General features: G+C 44.4%; 1 protein-coding gene across 1 annotated transcript in view; it reads left to right on the top strand.

Moving 5' to 3' along the window:
• Positions 1-22,407, top strand: part of shank3a (SH3 and multiple ankyrin repeat domains 3a) — an 832,189-nt gene that overhangs the window by 777,668 nt on the left and 32,114 nt on the right. The gene's annotated exons all lie outside the window — the stretch shown is intronic.

Consider the following 22,407-nt stretch of genomic DNA (forward strand, 5'->3'; position numbering starts at 1 on the left):
AAGTGTAGAGTTTGGGGAGGGGAAGATGAACGAAGGAGAAGATCTGCATTAGGGTGGAAGGCAGGAGAACGCAAAGAGTTAATGGTGCTATGTAAAAGGAAATAATAAAGGACAAATAAAATCAAAAATGATCTGTCTAGAGGAGGCGGAAATGGCAAAAGCAGGATCATCACCAAAAGTTGCTGTCCAAGAACAAGAAAAAAAACAAAGGAAGACTTTCATTTATATACTGCTTTACATGATCACTAGATATCTCAAAGCATTTCACAGCTAACCTTATCTGGTGTCCCAAAATCCAGAAGGAACCAAAAACTGTCTGTATTTGAATCTGCGATCCTGCACAGCAATTTGAATCAACCCCTTTTATTCTTGATTTTTCATACTTTATTTTATGTATTGTAAATGCATGCTAGGCCGAGAATCCATAATCATAAAATCCCCAAATCTGACATATGTCCAGTCCTTGAGTTTCCTGGATACAGGATCCGATAGCTGTACAGGAAATGTGGCAACTAATTTGCACACAGCAGACCCTGACAAACAACAAAGTGTTAATAACCAGATAATCTGTCATTGTGATGTTGATTGAGGGATAAATATTGGCCAGGACATTGGACATAATTCCCCTGCTCTTCTTTAAAATAGTGCCATGGGATCTTTTGCATTCACCGGAGCAGACTGATGGGTATGCAATTTAATGTCTCATCAGCAAAAGAGTACCACTGAGAGTACAGTACTCCCTCAGTATGTCAAAATCTCGACTTCACATTTATCTTGATCTTTGTGCTCAAGTCCTGTACAAAGAACAAAGAAAAAAGAAAATTACAGCACAGGAACAGGCCCTTTGGCCCTCCAAGCCTGCACCGACCATGCTGTCCAACTGAACTAAAACCCCCTATCCTTCCAGGGACCATATCCGTCTATTCCCATCCTATTCATGTATTTGTCAAGACGCCCCTTAAAAGTCACTATCGTATCTGCTTCCACTATCTCCCCCGGCAGTGAGTTCCAGGCATCCACCATCCTCTGTGTAAAGAAGTTGCCTCATAAATCTCCTTTAAACCTTGCCCTTCACACCTTAAACCTATGCTCCCTTGTAATTGACTCTTCCATCCTGGGAAAAAGCTTCTGACTATCCACTCTGTCCATGCCCCTCATAATCTTGTAGGCTTCTATCAGGTCACCCCTCAACCTCCATCGTTCCAGTGAGAACAAACCAAGTTTCTACAACCTCTTCTCATAGCTAATACCCTCCATACCAGGCAACATCCTGGTAAATCTTTTCTGTACCCTCTCCAAAGCCTCCACATCCTTCTGGTAGTGTGGCGACCAGAATTGAACACTATATTCCAAGTGCGGCCTAATTAAGGTTCTATAAAGCTGCCACATGACTTGCCAATTTTTAAACTCAATGCCCCGGCCGATGAAGGCAAGCATGCTGTATGCCTTTTTGACTACCTTCTCCACCTGCGTTGCCAATTTCAGTGACCTGTGCACCCAGATCCTTCTGCCTATCAATACTCTTAAGGGTTCTGTAGTAGGACATGAACCCAGAACTTTGTGATTCAGAGGCAATGGAGCTACCAACAAAGCCATGGGGCATACAAACATATGAAGTAGGAGAAAGAGTAGGCCACTCAGTCCTTTGAGCCTGCTCTGCGATTCAATAAGATGCCTGCCTACCCCTGATAACCTTTCAGCCCCTTGTTAATAGAAACATAGAAAAACTACAGCACAAACAGGCCCTTCGGCCCACAAGTTGTGCCGAACACATCCCTACCTTTTAGACCTACCTATAACCCTCCATCCTATTACGCTCCATGTACTCATCCAGGAGTCTCTTAAAAGACCCTATTGAGTTCGCCTCCACCACCACTGATGGTAGCCGATTCCACTCGCCCACCACCCTCTGTGTGAAAAACTTACCCCTAACATCTCCCCTGTACCTACCCCCCAGCACCCTAAACCTGTGTCCTCTCGTAGCAGACATTTCCACCCTGGGAAAAAGCCTCTGAGAGTCCACCCGATCTATGCCTCTCAACATCTTATACACTTATAATCAAGAGCTACTGATCTGAAATTAGTGAACTCAATGAAGATTATAAAGCATCTAATGAAAAGTTGAGGTACAGTTCCTCAAGCTTACATTGAGCTCATTAGAACAACGTAGGAGAAAAGCATACGGAGATCGGAATGAGAATGGAGTGAGGAATTAAAATGACAGGTGACCAAAAACTCAGTCATGCTTGTGAACTGAAAAGAGGTTCAAAGCAATCACTCAATCTGGTTTCAGTCTCCCAGTTGTCAAGGAAACTGCATTTTGAGCAACAGTAAAATCATAAAATCATAGAATTCTACAATGCAGAAGGAGGCCATTCGGCCCATTGAGTCTGCACCAACTACAATCCCACCCAGGCCCTACCCCCTTAACCCCACATATTTACCCTAGCTAGTCCCCCTGACACTAAGGGGCAATTTAGCATGGCCAATCCACCTAACTCGCATATCTTTGGACTGTGGGAGGAAACCAGAGCACCTGGAGGAAACCCACGCACACACAGGGACAATGTGCAAACTCCACACAGTGACCCAAGTTGAGAATCGAACCTGGGTCACTGGTGCTGGGAGGCAGCAGTGCTAACCACTGTCCTACCATGCCAACCCTGGATTGCAGTATTGTATCTTGTAGATGGTACACACTGCTGCCATTGTCCATCGGTGGCAGAGTGAATGAATGTTTTAGATGGTGGATGAGGTGCCAACCAAGCCGGCTGCTTGGTCCTGGATTGTGCTGAGCTTCTTGGGTGTTTTTGGGGCCTCATTGATCCAGGCAAGTGGACAATATTCCATCACACTCCTGATTTGTGCATTGTAGATGGTGGACAGGTTTTGGGGAGTCAGGAAGTGAGTTACTTTCTCCAGAATTCCCAACCTTTAGCCTGTTCCTATTTATATGACTGATCCTTTACAGTTCCTTTCCACCCCCGATCCCAGAATTTTGATAGTGGGGTTTTGATTATGTTAATGCCATTGAATATCAAGGGGAGATGCTAAGATTCCCTTTTGTTGGAGATTATCATTTCTGGGCACTTAGGTGGCGTGAATGCTAGTTGCCACTTATCAGCCTAAGCCTGGATATAGTCCAAATCTTGCTGCATATGAAAATGGACTTCTTCACTATCTGAGGAGTTGCCAATGGTGCTGAACATGGTGCGGTCATCAGCGAACATTCTCACTCCTGACCTTATGATGGAAGGAAGGTCGTTGATGAAGCAGCTGAAGATGGTTGGGCCTAGGACAGTATCCTGAGGAACTCCTGCAGTGTTATCCTGCAATGATTGTCCTCTATCCCCACAATCATCTTCTTTTGTGCCTGGTCTGACTCCAACCAGTGGAGAGTTTATTCCCTGATTCCCATTGGCTCCAACTTTGCTGACGCTCCATGATGCCACACTTGGTCAAATGCTGCCATGTGTTAAGGGCAGTCACTCTCACCTCACTTCTTGAGTTCAGCTCTTTTGTCTTTGTTTGGACCAAGGCTGCAATGATGTCAGGAGTCAAGTGGACTTGCAGAACCCAAAATAAGCATTGATAAGCAGGTTATTGCATGGCAAGGTTGGAAGGGGTGGGTGTGATGGGGTGATTAAGGAGGGATCCAGGATTTTGTGGAGGGAGCAGTCACTTTGGAATGCTGAAAATAGAGGGGAGGGGGCATCACACCAGATGTGATGGGGAATGATCCATTGGATGTGGAGCTGGGTGGCATGGAAGGTGAGAACAGTCTAAACCCTATGGTTGGGGAGAAAGGTTGAAGAAAATAAATGCATATCAGAAGCACTAGAATGGAAGGTTATATCATCAGAACAGGTGCAAAGGAGACAGGAAAACTGAAAGAATGGAATAGTGTCCTTACAAAGAGAAAGTACTGTCAGGGTAGCTGTGGAAGTCAATGAGCTGACTTTAATTTATCAAGATTCTGATGCGAATATTAAATGTTGACATATAGATACTTGTTTTTATGATAAAGGCATTCATTTGAACTGTTGACTGTCTTGCTCCCGCCCTCATTCTTAACCTCTCACATTTTTACCTTCTTCCTATCTTTTCTGGGTGTATTTGTCTATCCCCAGAAATAGAGACAGAGAGGCCAAATAAGGAAGGGAAAAGTCAGAGATGAATTATATGAAAACAAGGGAAAGGTGGAAATTGGAAACAATGATAAAATTTTCCAGCTCAGGGAAAAAGTTGAAAATAATACCGATGCAGTAATGGATGTACAGAAAAAGAGGGAAGCGAGGGCACTTCAATAGAACTGGAACAAAAGAGTGTTCCAGATATCTATCATAAAGGCAGGCATTGCAGGCCCTAAACAGGTTTTCATAGCAACACCTTTTATTTGAAGGAAGACATCACAACCTTCTCACCCATGGGGGATCACTACACTTCCCCCATCCCAATGCCACTTCCCACGCCAGAATGACTTTCCATCTTTACCATTATCATCAGAATCAAAGAGTATTCGATCCTGAAGTACAAAGGCTACAGGATGGTAATTTATCAAGATTCTGATGCTAATATTAAATGTTGACATATAAATGCCTGTTTTTATGATAAAGGCATTCATTTGAACTGTTGACTGTCTTGCTCCTGCCTTCATTCTTAACCTCTCATGTTTTCACCCTCTACCTATCTTTCCTGGATGTATTCTTTCCTTGTAATTTAACCATTAATAGTTCAGGAGCTGAATTTTCATCCCCATATGGGGGCAAGGACAGAGGTGGGCAGGCATGAGAATTTACACCATTGGCCAGCGGCGGCATTCTTTCCCCCTCCTATTAGTCCTCCACAGTTGAAGACATACCCACTATCCTTAATTGAGCCGCCCTCTAGCCACTAATTGGTCAAATCGGGGAAAATCACTGCTGGGTGACAATTTTTCACACAGTGTGGGGTCACATGCCTCGCTTGATCCCGCTGTCAGGGTACCAACCCAAAACGCACAATGCTGTCTCACTCTCATTCCCTTTTTAAATCCTGGATTCCCTGACTGTCTCCCAGTCTCAGATGCTTTATTGTTTTCCTTTTTTTTAACTTCCCCCTTCTGTCTTTCACTACCTCTCATTCTCATTTTTTCTCTCTTTTACTTACTCTGTTACTCTCTTTGTCATTTAGACTGCTCATTCTCTCAGCTTTGCTCACCTGCTCTTTCTTTCTTTACCTGTTTTCCAATCTCTTATTTGTCGCTCTGACCTTTATCACTTCACCCTCTCAGACCCCAGCTGTGACTCTCTGGCCCACTCCTGCATCACCTTTTTCTGTGACGGGAGACTGCCCACCTTTGGCCAGTGGCAGGATCTTCTGGTCCCATGGCTGTCAATAGGATTCCCCATTAAATCCACCGCCTGCTGCCAGGAAACCTGCGGTGAGGGTGCAGGACGGGACTGGAAGATCCCACCGATGTGAATGGCAGGAAAATCCCACCCAGGTCTCTCTAGGTACACGTATGTGTTTATATCTATATATCTCTCTCCATCTGTGTAACATGTGAGATCTTACTAAATGTCTCTTTACTACACTCTCTTTCTCTTAGGCCAGGATTTAATTTGAGTAACAGGGGTCTCGTCCACTGGCTGGAGAAGCAGTGGGAGCCTGCGTCGCTCTTCTCCAGGAGCCCCGCAGCTATTCTGAAGTGATCAGGTACTTAACTGGGCAGTGTCGGGCCTCCCCTCAGATTAAGCCCTCTTTGGAAGGAAATCCTGCCCCCAAGAGCTGCCAGTCAATTAGAGGCTGGTAGCTCTCCTGTACTGGCAGCCACCACCAGGAGCAATAACCACTACCAGTACTACATTGGATCCTAGCATGAGGATCACTGCTGAATCCTCAGATAGAGGTGAATGTGGGAAGATGGGAGTTTCCAGGAATGGGTCACTGGTGGTGGTGGGAGGGGGAGTGGGTTGGAGGCAGGGACACAGGAGCGGCTTCCTGTGGGTTCTCCTGCCCAATGTCAGGACCCTCAATTGGGTATAGAATGCCTGTGAACAAGGGTCCCTCCATCAGAGCATCACTGGTAAGCCTATTGTGATTGGCTGGGCAGCCTAACTAGATGGCACGACCCTGCCCACTGATGGTTGAAAATCAGTGTCCATGGATGTGGCTACTTAACAGCCACTTAAGGGCCTCAATTGACCTCGGGGTTTCCATTCCCAAACATGATGGAAGAGAGATGGAAAGGCAGCAGGATCTTCACGTCACGGTCTCTTCTACCTGATTATACAAACCCCCCCCCATCACACTCTAACCTGCCCCTGATTGTGAGGGGCGGTGGTCACATTTAATTCTGCCCTTTCTCTCTCTCTTTGTGCTCCCTATCCCCCAGAGTCTCTCCTTTTCTTGGAATTTCTCACCTTATCTCCCTCGCGCTCAATTTACTAACCTGTCTGCCTCCCTCACTCCCTCTCAAATCTCTATCTGTCTCAGTCTCTCTCTCTCCCTCTTTGTTTTTCCCTCATCTCTGTCTTCCTCAATAGACTAAATTTTCACCACGGAGACTGGAAACAGGAGTCATTTATTCTAATGTCAGAAACCCGCCTCTGGGGAATACTGATTAAAGCTAAGATTTTCACGTGGGTAAGCTAGAAACTGGCATGGAGATGGGTTTCCTGCCCAATTAAGGATGCCTCAAGCTTCAGAGAAGCAGTGCTACAATAAAAAAATAAGTAACTGGGAGGGCCCATGAACAAGAAGGTGCCCTCTCTTAGCACTTAAAAATGTAATTAAGAAACACAAAAAGCAGCTAGGCCACCACTGTGGAACCCCTCTACAAGATGGTCTTTGGCTGTATCCCCCACCAAGGCAGACAGGAAGGACATGTGTGCCTGCCAGGAGCACTAACCTCAGAGCCTGCCGTTGGGTCCCCACCTTCAGGAAGTTGATTGGGTTACGGAGGCTGACTGGATATCTCTAAACATACCTTGAACAGGGCTCTTAATGTGCCTAATTATCTGCCCAAAGGACTGAAGGGCCCTTTCTGCACTGTATGACTCTATAACTATGATTCAAGGGGGCTGCCAGGCTCACTGCCTTCCCGGGTCCTGAACTCACCTCCCCTAAAATGGTCTGCACCAGGAACAGTGTCCCAAAATTGAGAAGCTGACCAGCATTGGTATTTTGACCTCTACCTCTTACAGTTTCTCTCCTTCATATCCTGACCCATGATTGATTTGATTTAGTGTTACTGTACAGTGCAGCTCATTCATAGACACAAAGTAACACAAACTCATCATCAGCTCCAGGTAACTCACATGTCCCCACCACTGCTCTTGCCTCTCAAGTTTAACTCAGCTAGCTTCACTTATCTTCAACCTTTCATTGACCACAACATGTGGCCTCAGCAGCCTGCCAACCTAACCTATTAAACTGTTTTGTGGTGGTGTGTGAGGCTGGACCTCACAATGAATCTGGGCATCTAGGCACCAAACAAAAATAGAGCTCACAACATTTATATACAAAGCACTCAGAACAAATCACAGAGTGGGAGGAGAGGAAAGTCACATTCTGGTTCGTAGCCCTCAGGCTTGGCCTGACCTCATGTTATGATGAGTTAGAATAAGGCATGGCACTTCCTTGCCCAATGGCCTTTCCTTGTTAGGAAGAATGAATGCTGTTAAACTAAAGTTTTGTGATACTATAGAGGCAATACAGAGGAGGTGATTTTACCAAGAAAATTCTAATTGCCGAACAAGTGTGAAAACGGGAGAGAACCGCACCCATATTTTGGGTGAGCTCCCAGTCGCAATCGTACGGCATTTGGTGCACAAAAAGAGCCAGGATGTGATTCTCGCCAGCAGCGTGAAGGGGCGGAGCCTATTCTGGCCAGGAAGCCGGCTGCTGAGTTCTAGGAGCGGCATTGCACAGGCGCACCAATCTCTCCCAGCCCCTCATGGACATCGGGACCTGCTGCCAATTGCTCCCTGTGCTGGGCTCTCCTTGCCAGCCCCCAAACCCCATTCCTTCCCTCCCCCGCCCTCCAGACATCAACTCCCCCACCCTGGACATCGCCACCCTGGCTGATCAACTCCCACCTCCTGATCGCCTCTCCGGCCAATCTTCCTCTTCCCCAACTCCCGATCATCACCCCAGTCGATCGCCCCTTTATCCCCCGATCGCTGTTCTGATCGATCACCCCCCAATGCCTGTTGCAGAATTCCTCCTTCCCTCCCCCCCCCCTTCCCCCCACGGATCTCACCCCCACCTTCCCCCATCTTGGTCCTGCCCCGCTCAGGTTCTGCCCCCATCAGACCATGCTCCTTTTGCACTGCGAAGGTGCCTGGTGGGCAGTGCCAGGGTGGCCAGCTGGCTGTGCCAGGGTGCCTGGCCGGCATTGTCAGGGTGCCAATCTCAGTGCCAGGGTGCCTGGCTGGCAATGCCAGGCTGTCACTGCCCAGGGGGCACTGCCCTGTCTTGCCCCCAACCACCCGGGGGCTTGATTGGCCTCCATTCCCACCGACAAGGCCATCACATCAGGTCCCCATTGGTGGGGACCATACACGATCCTCGCCAATGAGAACCTCAACCAGCAAGCAGGTACGGGCAAGTGAGCCCAGACAAACATGTCCATGACTCATTAATTATATTTAAAAATAAAGTTTTGAAAATTGAAATTGGCTTCAAGGGCGCAAAGCCAATTACGCCAGCAGAACAGTGCCGGTAGCATCGCAGGAGGTGAAAAACCAGGCATGAACCCGATTTTTCGCCTCTTACCCGATCTTACCAGCTTCCCATACCAATCGACTGGCATGATAAGCCGGTAAGACCATCCCCAGAGAGTTTTAGAGTCGCTTCCTCCCAAGCAAGAAGAAGTAATGAGACTTGTATTATTTACTAATCACAGTCTCTTGAATGGCAGTTTGTTCAGTGGCTATATTAATTAAATTTCTTCCGCAATTACCACCTAAAGTTGATTGGTCAAAGAGAACCCATTGAAGTCTTTATTTTTCAATTGTTTACTAAAAATAGTGCAATTCAGAAACTAAACTGAAAATCAGAGATGCCTTTAATATATGAAGATTGAGGAGTCAGTTTGAGCCACCTGCTCTTATTGCTTAGGAATTTAGTTATACGACTAAAAGAAATATCATTAGAGTCACCATCACCTGGTATTTCCCAGAGTTCAATATACCGCTCCTTCTCTTCCCTTTAAACCTCTCAATCACTTATTTCACCAAAATAATCTATCCAGCTCCCTCTTGAACATGGCAACAATATTGCCCTGCACTGATGCCCTGATATTGTGCCCTCCATGTTCCCCACTCTCCAGGCTAAACCTTATCTTTGTGTGATTGTGTAAATAAGAATGGAAATAAAAGTTGGGAGAGATGTAAAACAGGACTTTGACTTACTATCATCTGTTTTGTACTGTCACACAGTCATGATCAATCTTTCTGTGTGAGGTAATTAAATCTACACTTCGTGCTTACATTCGCTCAGTGCTCCCATTGCACAGCTGGTGACCTCATTTATGTTTACCTCTACAGTAACTTCAATAAAATCTCTCCAAACCTGCCTTTACTGCCTTAAGTATTGTCACTCCCTCAGCCTTTCTCAAATCATCTGGTGTCTTGTCCCACGTGCCAGTTTTAGTTGCCCTTCTCTGTACTGTATGGTCCCCACTATTAATATGGTGACCAGTGGGGTACACAATATAAGAAGATGAGGGGACAAAATCCAAACACAGTTCAGAATTTTTGTTTCAGGAGTTACTTCAGGCTCAGTGTACGGTCCACCCTTGGCTCATTTTTAAAATTCTCATCCTCATATTCAAATTTCTCCACTACTCCCTATCTCTGTAACCATCACCCATCCGTAACCCTCCCCTCCAACCCCACCACTCCTTATAACAAAGAAAAGGCTGCTGTTTCTCTTAGAAACCCAAGTAAAAGACGAGGTGCAAGGCATCCCCAAAGTTGGACTAAAGCAAGAAAGTAAATCAGAAAGAGGTGGTCAATTGAAGCCTAACTCGGTTTTTAAAACCTTGATTGTTGGAGAAGGAAATATTAAGAGAAGTGTAAAACCCAGAGGCTTTGATTTTCTCATCTAAAGGATTTAGATGAAAAGATGAGTTATTTGTGGTGAAAAAGAAGCCGAGTTTGGTATTCCCAGAAGATACTGACCAATGCATCTAAAGTCCCAAATAGCTAAAGATAAATCAAGCATAGACTTGGGACTGATGAAAAACATTGCCTTTCATGTGCATTTGATTTCATTAAAGGCTTTTAATTAGTTTTTTAAGGCAAGATTGAGATGGATGGTGTAGGGAAATGGAAATTTTCTATAGGCTCAATATTTTGGCATTGCAGTGGGACCTATATTTAAAAGGAAAAGAAAGAATGACTTGTGTTTATGTATCACCTCTCATGAATACATGAAGTCTCAAATTGTTTTACAGCCAATAAAGTGCCAGCATTGCTGCAATATAGGAAATAAACATTGCACCCAAGTTAACCCCTTCAGTTAGAAACCTTGAAACTGTCACTGGGTGCCTGCCATTAAATTTAGTATGTCCACATTGCAAGCAGAAAACATGAAGGGAACGTGAGTGCTAAATAGGACTACAATACCACAGTGGCAATTTTCCACTGTCGCAATTCCAGCAGATGTTAATACTGGACAAGTCAGATCCCAGAGTGAAACCTGGTTTGATAGATCGCAACTTTTTTTTCGGAAACTATGGAGGTCAGTTGCTGAGCACATTTGAAAGAATAAGGGCGAAATACTGCGGATGCTGGGATTGCAAGTAATCTTCCAGTGTACTTTGAACACAAGAATAAAATGTTTGTTAAACAAGAAAAGTGAGCTATTACACAAGACAAAAGGTTTGAAAGATTTTGATATAGATACCAGAAAATAATTCAAACTCACTAAGGTTCACAAGGATGTTGCCGGGACTTGAGAAGCTGAGTTACAGAGAGAGATTGAATAGGTTGGGACTTTATTCCCTGGAGCGTAGAAGATTGAGGGGAGATTTGATAGAGGTGTATAAGATTTTGATGGGTATAGCTAGAGTGAATGCAAGCAGGCTTTTTCCGCTGAGGCTAGGGGTGAAAAAAACCAGAGGGCATGGGTTAAGGGTGAAAGGAGAAAAGTTTAAAGGGAATATTAGGGGGGGGCTTCTTCACGCAGAGAGTGGTGGGAGTGTGGAATGAGCTGTCGGATAAAGTGGTAAATGCGGGGTCACTTTTAACATTTAAGAAAAACTTGGACAGGTTCATGGATGAGAGGGGTGTGGAGGGATACGGTCCAAGTGCAGGTCAGTGGGACTAGGCAAAAAATGGTTCGGCACAGACAAGAAGGGCCAAAAGGCCTGTTTCTGAGCTGTAATTTTCTATGGTTCTATGGCTCATTTTATCCCAGCAAAACTCTTATAGACACAAAAGGCCTGGTAAAGAATTACCACTATCTCAACACCAAGGTTTGAGCTGGCTCAGTTTGAAATAATTTTCTTCGGGTGGACTTCTGAACATTCGCTCGTTGCTCTTCCTCAATTGGTATCTCTCCCTGAGGCACCCAAAACCCCTCTCTAGACTCACTCTAACTTGAAAGCAAAGACATGAGTTCCCTAAGCCCAGTTCCCCAGCAGTCTGTAGGATTTCTTCTTGGACAGACTTGCTGCCTGGACTCTGGTATGCAAACATTAACTAACTGAACAACCCTTCTCTCTTTTCCTGTGTCTAGGCAACAGCACCATTTTTTTCTACTTAATGTTTTTGTTTTAACTTCATTAAGCCACTAACCCCTTGATAACCCATTTCCTCACTTCAAGGGTTGTAAAAGCTCCGTAGAAATGCAGACATGCCGGCACCCAATGCACAAAAAAACTTTAAATGAAACTAAACTCAGATTTCATCTTAACATACAAATACAATGTATGAATTAAACTTAAGCTATACATTGTTCCTAATGCACATATTGCTCCCTACCTGCATAACTCCTCCCAATGTCACTGACTAGTTCCAAGGACAGGTTAAGGAAACTGGTTTGGTTTCAGTGATCTAATGAAAGTATTAAAATCTGATGGGACAAATTGTTCACTATGGTGAAAGGATGAAATCCAAGAGGGCACAGGTTAAAAATGAAAGAACTGGAGTAAGTACGTAAATGAGGGAGAACTTTATCATCTAAATAAAAACTGAAAAATGTAGCAAGTTACTGCTAAAGAATTTTAAAGTGAACAATATAAGTAAGTATTGGTAACACAGTGGTTATGTTACTGGACTAGTAGTCCAGAGGCCTGAATTTAGAATGAGAGATGAGTTCAAATTCCACCACAGTAGCTGGGGAATTTAATTTCAATTAAATAGATCTGAAATAAAAGCTGGCATCAATTATACTGACCATGTAATCACTGGATTGTCCCAAAAACCAATCTGGTTCACTAATGTCCTTTAGGCAAGGAAATCTGTTGTTCTTATCTGGTCTGACCCATATGTGACTCCAAACCCAGAGCAATGTGGTTGACTTTTAACTCAAATTGTCTCACAAGCCATTCCATTGCCACCATCTTCTCAAGGACAACTAAAAATGGACTATTATTGCTGGTTTTTTTGGTAGTGCCTATTAATTGTATAATAATTATGGAATAGAATTATAGAAACCCTACAGTGCAGAAGGAGGCCATTTGGCCCATCAAGTCTGCACCGACCAAATTCCACCCAGGCCCTGTTCCCATAACCCCACATATTTACCTCGTTAATCCCCCTGATACTAGGGTCAATTTAGCATGGCCAATCAACCTAACCCACACATCCTTGGTTGTTTATTATGTTTCATTATTCATTATGTTTAATTGTATGCATGTGGTGGGCATAAACTGGACATTCACTTGAATACCTATGAACAGACAGACAAAACTGTGTTGAGTTCGGATGCATATGCTTGTAACGTATAGCCCTGTAAATGAATATAAAGGTGTGAAAAGATTGGCTCCAGTTCCATCCTTCACCAACTGGCTTTTGAGAATGGAAAAACTGGAAGCGAAGTGTGTAATAGTGAAACGATTAAAATCAGGGATACTCAGGAGGTCAGAATTAGAGGAACCCATATTCTCAGACCGACATAAAGCTGGAGGAGATTACAGAAAGGGAAAAGTCAGGCCATAAAGAGTTTGAAAACAAGGGTGAAAATTTTAACATCAAAATGTTTAATGGGGAGCTAGTGTCAGTAAGTGAGCCCAGGAATGATAAGTGAACAGTATTTGGTGCAAGTTAGGACTTGGGCAGCAGAGTTTAGGATGACCTCAAGTTTACCTCAAGTACAATGTGGAATGCAGGCCAGGAGTGCATTAGAATAGTCAAGTCTGGAGGCAACAAGGATATTGATGGATGCTCCATCTTCCCATGTTCCTGCATACCTTTTGTTCGTTTCAGGAAAGGTAAAAGAAACAATGGGTGGATTCTCCAGCCTTGTGAGATGGCCAGCAGAACTACCAATGCCCAGCTTAAGGGCGTTGGCCAAAAATCGGGATTCCCGACGGGCGTCAAGACAATCAGGATTCAACCGACCTGCACTGCTGGCCATGATCGGGTATCCGCCCACAGCAGGCAGCAACCCAATAATTATGCAAACCCATTAAATGTAATACAATGAACAGATTTGACAACCTATTCACCAGCCCTCCACCATGTGCCCAGCCTCCAGCAGGAATGGCACTGCATGGGCTTTGGTGTTACTAATCACAAGCAGGGACATGGTGTGCTGGTCCACGAGGGTCCAGGGGAGCACCACAAATTCTTCAGAAAAGAGGGGCATTCCACCCCTCACCATTAAAATCACGGGTCATCTCCCCACGCCACACAGGCTGCTGACCGAACCCGACCATCCCCAATGCCCCGCCATCTGATAAGATCTTCCACAGTCCCCCCTTCCCTCTCAGAACCCCTTTTGAGCACCTGCCCACCCTCAGGCCCCCACAGACCCCCTCCCACTCAGACCCCATAGGCCCCCTCCGCTTCAGAACACCGCTCAGGCCCCTCCCCCCTCAGACTCCCAACTCAGAGCCCATCCCCCTCAGATCAACAGCTCAGCCCCCTCCCCCTCAGACACCCATTCAGCCCCTTCTCCCCTCAGAGCACCCCCCCTCAGCCACCCTCTCCCTTCAGACCTCCAAGCAGGCCCCCCCACCCTCTCCTGAGACCCCAACTCAGACCCCCCATTCAGGCCACATGCCTTTTCAGTGCCAATGGTGTACTTCCCCCAGGGACCCTTGCCTGGCACCTTGAGCCCTGAGTGTCCCTCAGGGGTGCTGGCAGTTGGGTGGATCATGCTGGGGCAAGGGGTTGACCTCGTCATTCTCCCCTGGGATGGGGGTCTCATGGCTGGAAAGATGACCACTAGCGTGTGATTTCAGGCAGCCCTATCTTCAAGAAATTTCCCTTTGGGGTGCAAACAATTTATTCCTTTTGAAGAAACCACAGGCTGTCAGTCAGGCTTAGAATCTTAATAAACACTGCAGTTAGTGCTTGAGGTGCATTCTTGCGTGAAGGGAAATGAAAATAAACACAGCTGTCAGTGGAGGCCTCTGTCTAAGCGCTGAATTTTGAATTGACAATGATCAAAACTTTCCAGTGACAGATGGTTTCAAAGGTTTTAGCTTGGTAGGAAGCCTCAGATGTGCCAGGGTGCCAGGCTGGCACTGCCCAAGGGGTAACCCCCTTGCCCCCGATCTCCTGGCACGGAGCTGATTGTGATTAAAATAAATGCTTGGGAGACTCACGACCGAAATCCAGCCAGTCGCAAACCTCGCTAAATGCCCCACATTGTTGACACCGTGCCTGCTGTGCTGCTCAAGCTGTGTAGCTGGCCAGGAGAATCCCGGTCCTCTTCTCTGTTGGAGGACTTCAACGGGATCTGCTCATACCTGTAGCTTCTGACAGGGAGACAGGGAGGTCTCTGCTGCAGAATGGAGAGCTGCAATGATTTAAAATTCTGCCAAGTGACCTGGGGCATGGAAATTGGGTGAAAAGAGCCAGACTGCTTCCACAAAGGTCTTAACAGGGAAAGTGGTAGAAGATATACTCAGGTGGAGAGACTTCAAAAAATGAATTGAGGGGTCACGGTATTGATTAAAGAAACAATTCTAGCTATGTGGGTGTATGATGTAGTCAAAGGATCAAAAAATGAGGCCAGGTGGGTTGAATTGAACAACAAAATAAAGGCAATCAGATGACCGAGAGTGTGTACTGTAGATCCCCCAGAGGAAAATAGAAAAGCCTAATATGTAAGTAAATCTAATGGAAGTGCAAAGAAATAGGGCAGAAATAGTTAGAGATTTCAATAACACAAGATTAACTGGGGCAGAATTAATATGAAAGGCACAGAGGGAGCAGAATTCTTAAAATACATTCAGGAGAACTTTTTTAGCCAGTACATAGCAAGTCCAACAAGAGAGGGGTGGCGCTTGACAGTTTGAGGGAAAGAAACTGGGCAGTGGAAGGGATACCAGGCTGGGAGCATTTTGGTGGAAGTGATCATAATTCAGTTAGATTTGGGGGAGTTATGGAAAAGGACAAAAAAAGACCAGGAATAAAAGTTCTTGATTGGGAAAAAGTTAATTTTGCTAAGCTGAGATATGATTTAGCTGAAGTGGACTGGAAATAACTACTAGAAAGTAAATCAATGCCAGATCCGTGAAAGGCATTTAAGGTGGAGATAATGAGGGTTCAGAGCAAGTATGCTCCCTTAAAGGAAAAGAGTGGGACTAACAAATCTAGAGTCTCTGGATGTCAAGGGGCTCAAAGGAGCAGATTTAAAAATAGGGAAGTTTATGGCAGATACATTCAAGGAGGATAAAGAGTGTAGGAGTGAAATTAAAAAGGACAGTTGGAATGTAAAGAGAGGGCATAAAAATATTGGGAAAAATCAAGAGAAATCCAAGGACTTTTTTATAAATACATAAAAAGCAAGAGGATAATTTTAAAAATGTAGGGCCTATTAGAGACCTTAAGGGTAACCTCTGTGTGAAGCTGGAGGATGTTAGCAATATTTTTAATGAATTTTTGTATCAGTTTTCACAAAAGAGAGGGACAATACAGACATTTCAATCACGGAGAAGGCGGGTGAAATATTAGATGATTTTAACATTGTGAGAGAGGGAGTATTGAGGTTTAACATCTTCGCAAATGGATAAATCCCCAGCCCCAGATGAAATTAATCCTAAGATATTATGAGAAGCAAAAGAAGAAATAGCAGAGACTCTAGCCATCATTTTCCAATTCACATTGGCTACAAATGTGGTGCCAAAAAATTGGAGGAGAGCTATCTTACCATTGTTTAAAAAGGGAGAAAGATAAACTATTTACAAGCCTGCCAACCTAATCTTAGTGGGTGAGAAAAATATTGGAAAATCCTGACAGAGGGACATGACAAATCTTCATTTTGACAGAAAAAAGTTAATCAAAAGACAGTCAGCATGGATTTGTTAAGGAAAGGCCATGTCTGATTAACATGATTGAATATTTTGAGAAGGACCAAGGAGGGTCGACGAAGGTAGTGCATTTGATATAGTCCTTTCGCAAGGATTTTGATATAGACTGGTCAAGAAAGTTAAAGCCCATGGGATTCAAGGTGATGTGGCAAGTTGGATCCAAAGTTGGCTCTGAGGCAGAAAACAAAGAATAATAGTCAATTGGTATATTTGTGACTGAAAGTTGTTTCCAGTGAAATTTCACAGGGCTTAGTATGAGGTCTCTTGCTTTTTGTGGTAGATCAATGATTTGGAGTTTAATGTAGGACTTATGATTGAGAAGCTTGCAGATAATATAAAAATTCTAATGAAGAGGAAAACTGTTGACCACAGAAAATTATCACAACTAGACTGTTGGGTGCAACAGTGGCAAATGGAGTTCAATCTAGAGAGGTGTCAGGTAATGCATTTGAAGAAAGCTAACAAGACAAGGGAATCCACAATAAATAGTAGGATCCTGAGAGGTGTAGAGGAATAGAGGAACCTTGCCGTGCATGACTACAAATCTCTGAAGGTGGCTGAAGGTGCTCCAGAAGGCACACAAATAATTGCCTTTATTAGCCGAGGCATAGAATGTAAGAACTGGGAGGTAATGCTGGGGCTGTATAAAAATATGGTATGGGTACAGTTGGATTACTGCATGTTGTCCTACTATTTATTGTGAATAAATGACAGCTCTCTGGATTGAACTCCATTTTCCACTGTTGCACCAAACAGACTAGTTCATTGATAATTTTATAGGGGTCTACAACTCACTGCCTGAGAGGGTGATAGAGGATGAAACCCACATAATATTTAAATATACTTAGATACGTGCATGAAGTATTGTAACCACCAACAACGTATGGAAAAATAGCTAGCAAGTGGGATTGGACTGGATGACTACTTGATGACTGGAGCAGGAACAATGGGCCGAATAGTCTCATTCAGCGCTATAAATGTTTATGATTTTATAATTCATTTAGGGAAAGTGTTATCACCCTTCAACCAGGTTTCTGTAAAGGTAATGATGTCTCTATAATCAGCCAAAATAAATTCTTGAATGGCAAGGGCCTTTTTCACAAGTGAATGGACTCTCTAGGGGGAGATGCAGCAAGGTGTGGTGACAGCTGATCTGTTAGCAAAATCTACAGGATCAGCATTGGGAGAGGTGCTGGTTGGAAGGAGACTGTCAAGAATAGCCCCCAGTGGGGCACTGGTTAAGTTTGATGAGAAAGTAGGTGATTGTCTAGAATAAGTCAGTAGTAAATGCCTTGATGAGCCCTCCATGGAATGCCAGGGGAAGCCTAGAGGGATGCTGTCAGCTTATCTCAGTGGGATTCAAGCCTGGATCAGTGGCAAAACAACTGGCATGTTGTGGAGTAGGGAAGGATTGGGGTTGGGATTTGAGAAAGCAGAGGGAGAAGTGAAAAGAAGCATGACAATAGAAGAGAGGGGTCTAGGAGGGGTAAAGAAAAAGAAATTCAAAAATTGGACAAGAAAGCAGAGATAGAATTGATGGAATCAGACCCAGAGTGGCAAAGAAAATAGCATTGAGAGGTTTTACTGCATTGGATGGTACATAACCCAAGTTGTTATGAAATCATAGAATCATAGATAAATTACAGCACAGAAAGAGCCGACAACATTCATCATGTCTGTGCCAGCCAAAAATGAGCTGTTCAACCTAATACTGCTTTTCAGCACCTGATTTGTAGCTGTGTGGGTTACTGCACTTCAAGCGCATATACACATTTTTTTTTATTAGCAGTGATGGTTCTGCCTCTACCAAGATTTCAGACAAGTTCCAAACCACCAGCAGTCTTTGGCTGAGAGAACAACTACCCCTAATCCTTCTGCCAATTACTTAAATTCATGCCCCTTCCCCGCTAAGGAAAGTAGGTCCTGCTTTTCCACTTTATTTCACCCCATATTTTTTTACACCTCAATTTTACACCTCAGCCTGTCCCAAAAAAAACAACCCCAGACTATCAAATCTTTGCTCATAGTTAAAGTTCTGCATCCCTGGCAACATTCTCGTCAATCATCTCTCTACCCACTCCAGTGTGATCACATGCTCCCTGTAATACAGTGACCAGAATTGTATGCAATACGATACTCTATCTGTATCCTAACAAGTGCTTTACATTGTTCTAACATGACCTCTCAACAGTGATATTCTACATTGTTATAGGTGCAGTTGCACAATATATGAGGAGACTTAGGGAGGTGAGGGGATCCACAATTTGAGGAGTGACTAGGGAAGGTGAGAAGTTCCACAGTTTGGAGAGACTGAGAAAGAATGAGTTATTGTAGCAGATTATGTATTAAATCTTGATTTCCAGGCAGTGAGGATGCAGGCAGGAGGGTGAATATAAATGAGGAGTTATCAGAAGCTGAGTTGCAAAATTAAAAAATCCGGAAGAGCAATGGCCATATTAATATCTATTAAATATTGGAGGAAGACAAAAGTAAAGTTCTGATAAAAACAGAGCTTAGAGCGGAGAGAGGCATGTCTGTTAAGCAACCAGTTTTATATTCTGTTCAATGGTCCGAGAAGTCTTAGTTATGAGAGAAGACTCAACTCTCAGATGGACTTCGAGTTAATTAGGAAGTAAAAGCTTGAGTTGAAGAAGAGTGTTTGATATAAAGGGGAAAACATTTTCATCAGACTGAATTTTCTGGATCCTCACCAATAGGTTTGAAGGTGGGGGGGAGGTGTAGTTGCAAAAAATGCAGTGTGTGGCCTGCCTGTCACCTACTCACCCCTGGTCTGTCTCCCATTTTACAGGAGGTGATGGGGAATTGGGTGCCTGCCTGCCCTTGGGCCTATTGAAACCCTTAGACCAATTAATGGTCATTTAAGTGTCCCATCCTGATCCTGCCACTATTTTACCCAGGGGGAGGGGAAGGTCCGGCCAAGCGGGGTGTCAGGAAAGGGGACAATCTCTTTTGGGGCCCCTGTACCCTTTGGAGGCAATGGGTGTTGCTCAAATCTGGTGCTCTGAGTCTATAGAGCCGATGCCAATTTGATTGGCCAGCAGCCTTCTAAGATGCAACTTCTTCCTAGATGGATCTAGAAATCTCGCTCCTAGCCAATTACTGCCCTGTCGAATGTTAAATTTACACGGTGTCAGCACAATGTGGTTCCCACCCTATCTGGGTGGAAGGACAGGAGATGCTAACATCTGAAAAATCCTGTCCTTGAAGTAGTCTGAGGAATGCAGGAAATGCAGGTACATTTTGGGACCAAAGGTGATACTGAGACCATTTAGGACTGATATGAGGAAAGATTTCTTCACAAAAAAAGTTGTGAATTTTTGAATTAATCTAATATAGAGAGGGCTTTAATGTTTAGTCATTAAACATATTCAAGCCAGATATTGAACACTCAAGTAATAAGGTGAAAAAGTGGAGTTGAGGTAAAAGATTGGGGCGGCACGGTGGCATAGTGGTTAGCACTGCTGCCTCACAGTTCCAGGGGCCTGAGTTCGATTCCCGGCTTGGGTCACTGTCTGCATGGAGTTTGCACATTCTCTCCGTGTCTGCATGAGTTTCCTCTGGGTGCTCCGACTTCCTCCCACAGTCCAAAGATGTGCGGGTTAGGTGGATTGGTCATTCTCAATTGCCCCTTAGTGTCAGGAGGACTAGCAGGGTAAATACGTGAGGTTACGGGGATAGGGCCTGGGTCGGATTGTTGTCGGTGCAGACTCGATGGGCTGAATGGCCTCCTTCTGCACTGTAGGGTTTCTATGATCAGCCATGATCTTACTGAATTGCTCAGATGGGCACATGACCTACTCCTGCTCCTCTTTCATATGTTCTTAAGCATTTTGAGTGAAGCTGGACTATAAGTGAAGAAGAAGACAGTCTGAAAGCAAAGAAACTGAGATTTCAAAGAAACAAATGAAATAACCTTCCAGATAACAAAAATTACAGAAACCAGGAAATGCTCTCTACAGATCAAGGAGCAACTGTGGACAGAGAAGAAAAGGTTAACTTTTCAGCCTATGAGCCAGGCATTCTGATGAAGAGTCACATTAACCTCACCTTTTTCATTTCTCCACAGATGCGGTCTGATTTGTAGATAATCAATTGTCCTCTGAGGTGGATCACTTGTCCAGCCTTTGAAATGAACATAAATATTAGCCAACGTCACCTAAAATGTTCGGTCATCTTACTTTAGATCGTTCCTAAAGAACCACAGTCTTCATGCATTGTTTTCATATGCCTACAAATGGCAGGTTAGGAGGCCTCATGGTACAGTGGGTAGCACTCCTCCCAATGAACCATAACACATCACCACCACAAGTGAAAGATGTGATGGTTTAATGATTCACATCTTAACAAAGCAAGGAGTGAACTCAGCAGAAACCAAAAATTACAGCCGATTTAACCTCCATCCTTTCAAAGTACCAATCCATCCATCTTCCCATCATTAATACCTGTCAGAACAAACAAACACAACCTCAGGTTTAACATCTCATTTGAAGAATGGCGTCTCCAGGAATGCAGTAAACCCTCAGAACTACCTTCAAGGGTCAATTTAGATGATATGGTCAGTTCTGGAGCAGGTCTTCAACACATGATCTTCTGAGTACAAAGTGACATAACCCGTCACTTGCCCAAAACATCTACATGCGAACAATAACTCTTTAAGCTAGATCAGATGACAGAACTCAGAGCTGCACATAAACCAGAGAAATCCATGAAAGATCACATCGAGAGCTAAATCGATTTAAGGAATTGGGTGCCAATTCTGTCTGCAGACCAACTGGTCTGGGTCCAGGTTGATCCATGAGGCTTAATACTGAAACTCATCTCACAATAGAGGCGGAATCTTGTTGAGGTATCGGGGGTCTCACCTGCTGGCTGGAAAGTCAGTGAGTAATGTTGGGGGGTAGTTGGCAGCATGAACAAAGGAGGCTCTCAGCACCACCCCCAAATCACACACTGAAATACCTCAGTCAGGCGCTGAATGCGTTTGATTGAGGCCCTCCGCCATACTCCCCAGAGGTGACAAGCTAGCCGCATAGTTTTACTTGTCATGCACACCGCATGTTGATAGGTCCATCTGCCACTGGGTCAATACCAACAGTAGCAGAATAAGGATAAGAACCTTAAGTGATCATTAATTGACCAAATATGGACTTCAATAGGTGCCAGATAGGGAGGTCGATCATAGGCCTTTCCACCCAGTACTTAATTCTGGCAGAGGCGGGAATGTGGAGGGTTTGGGTACACCACCATCTCATCGAATTACATGTCCTTCCTATTGTAAGGTGTTGGGTGTTGTTAGTAAGTTTTATTAAAGTATTCGCAACCTTAGGCAGTAACAGTAAATATTTAACTACTAGAAACTAGAAATAATATACATAGGTACAGTAAAGGTGCAATAGGAGCTATCTCCATGTTTGCTTTACACACAAAGAACAATACAGCACAGGAACAGGCCCTCCGGCCCTCCAAGCCCGCGCTGCTCCCTGGTCCAAACTAGACCATTCTTTTGTATCCCTCCATTCCCACTCCGTTCATGTGGCTATCTAGATAAGTCTTAAACGTTCCCAGTGTGTCCGCCTCCACCACCTTGACCGGCAGCGCATTCCAGGCCCCCACCACCCTCTGTGTAAAATGCGTCCTTCTGATATCCGTGTTAAACCTCCCCCCCTCACCTTGAACCTATGACCCCTCGTGAACATCACCACCGACCTGGGAAAAAGCTTCCCACCGTTCACCCTATCTATGCCTTTCATAATTTTATACACCTCTATTAGGTCACCCCTCATCCTCCGTCTTTCCAGTGAGAACAACCCCAGTTTACCCAATCTCTCCTCATAACTAAGCCCTTCCATACCAGGCAACATCCTGGTAAACCTCCTCTGCACTCTCTCTAAAGCCTCCACGTCCTTCTG

The sequence above is a fragment of the Mustelus asterias genome, chromosome 19, assembly GCF_964213995.1.
Source record: "Mustelus asterias chromosome 19, sMusAst1.hap1.1, whole genome shotgun sequence".
Lineage (NCBI taxonomy): Eukaryota > Metazoa > Chordata > Chondrichthyes > Carcharhiniformes > Triakidae > Mustelus > Mustelus asterias.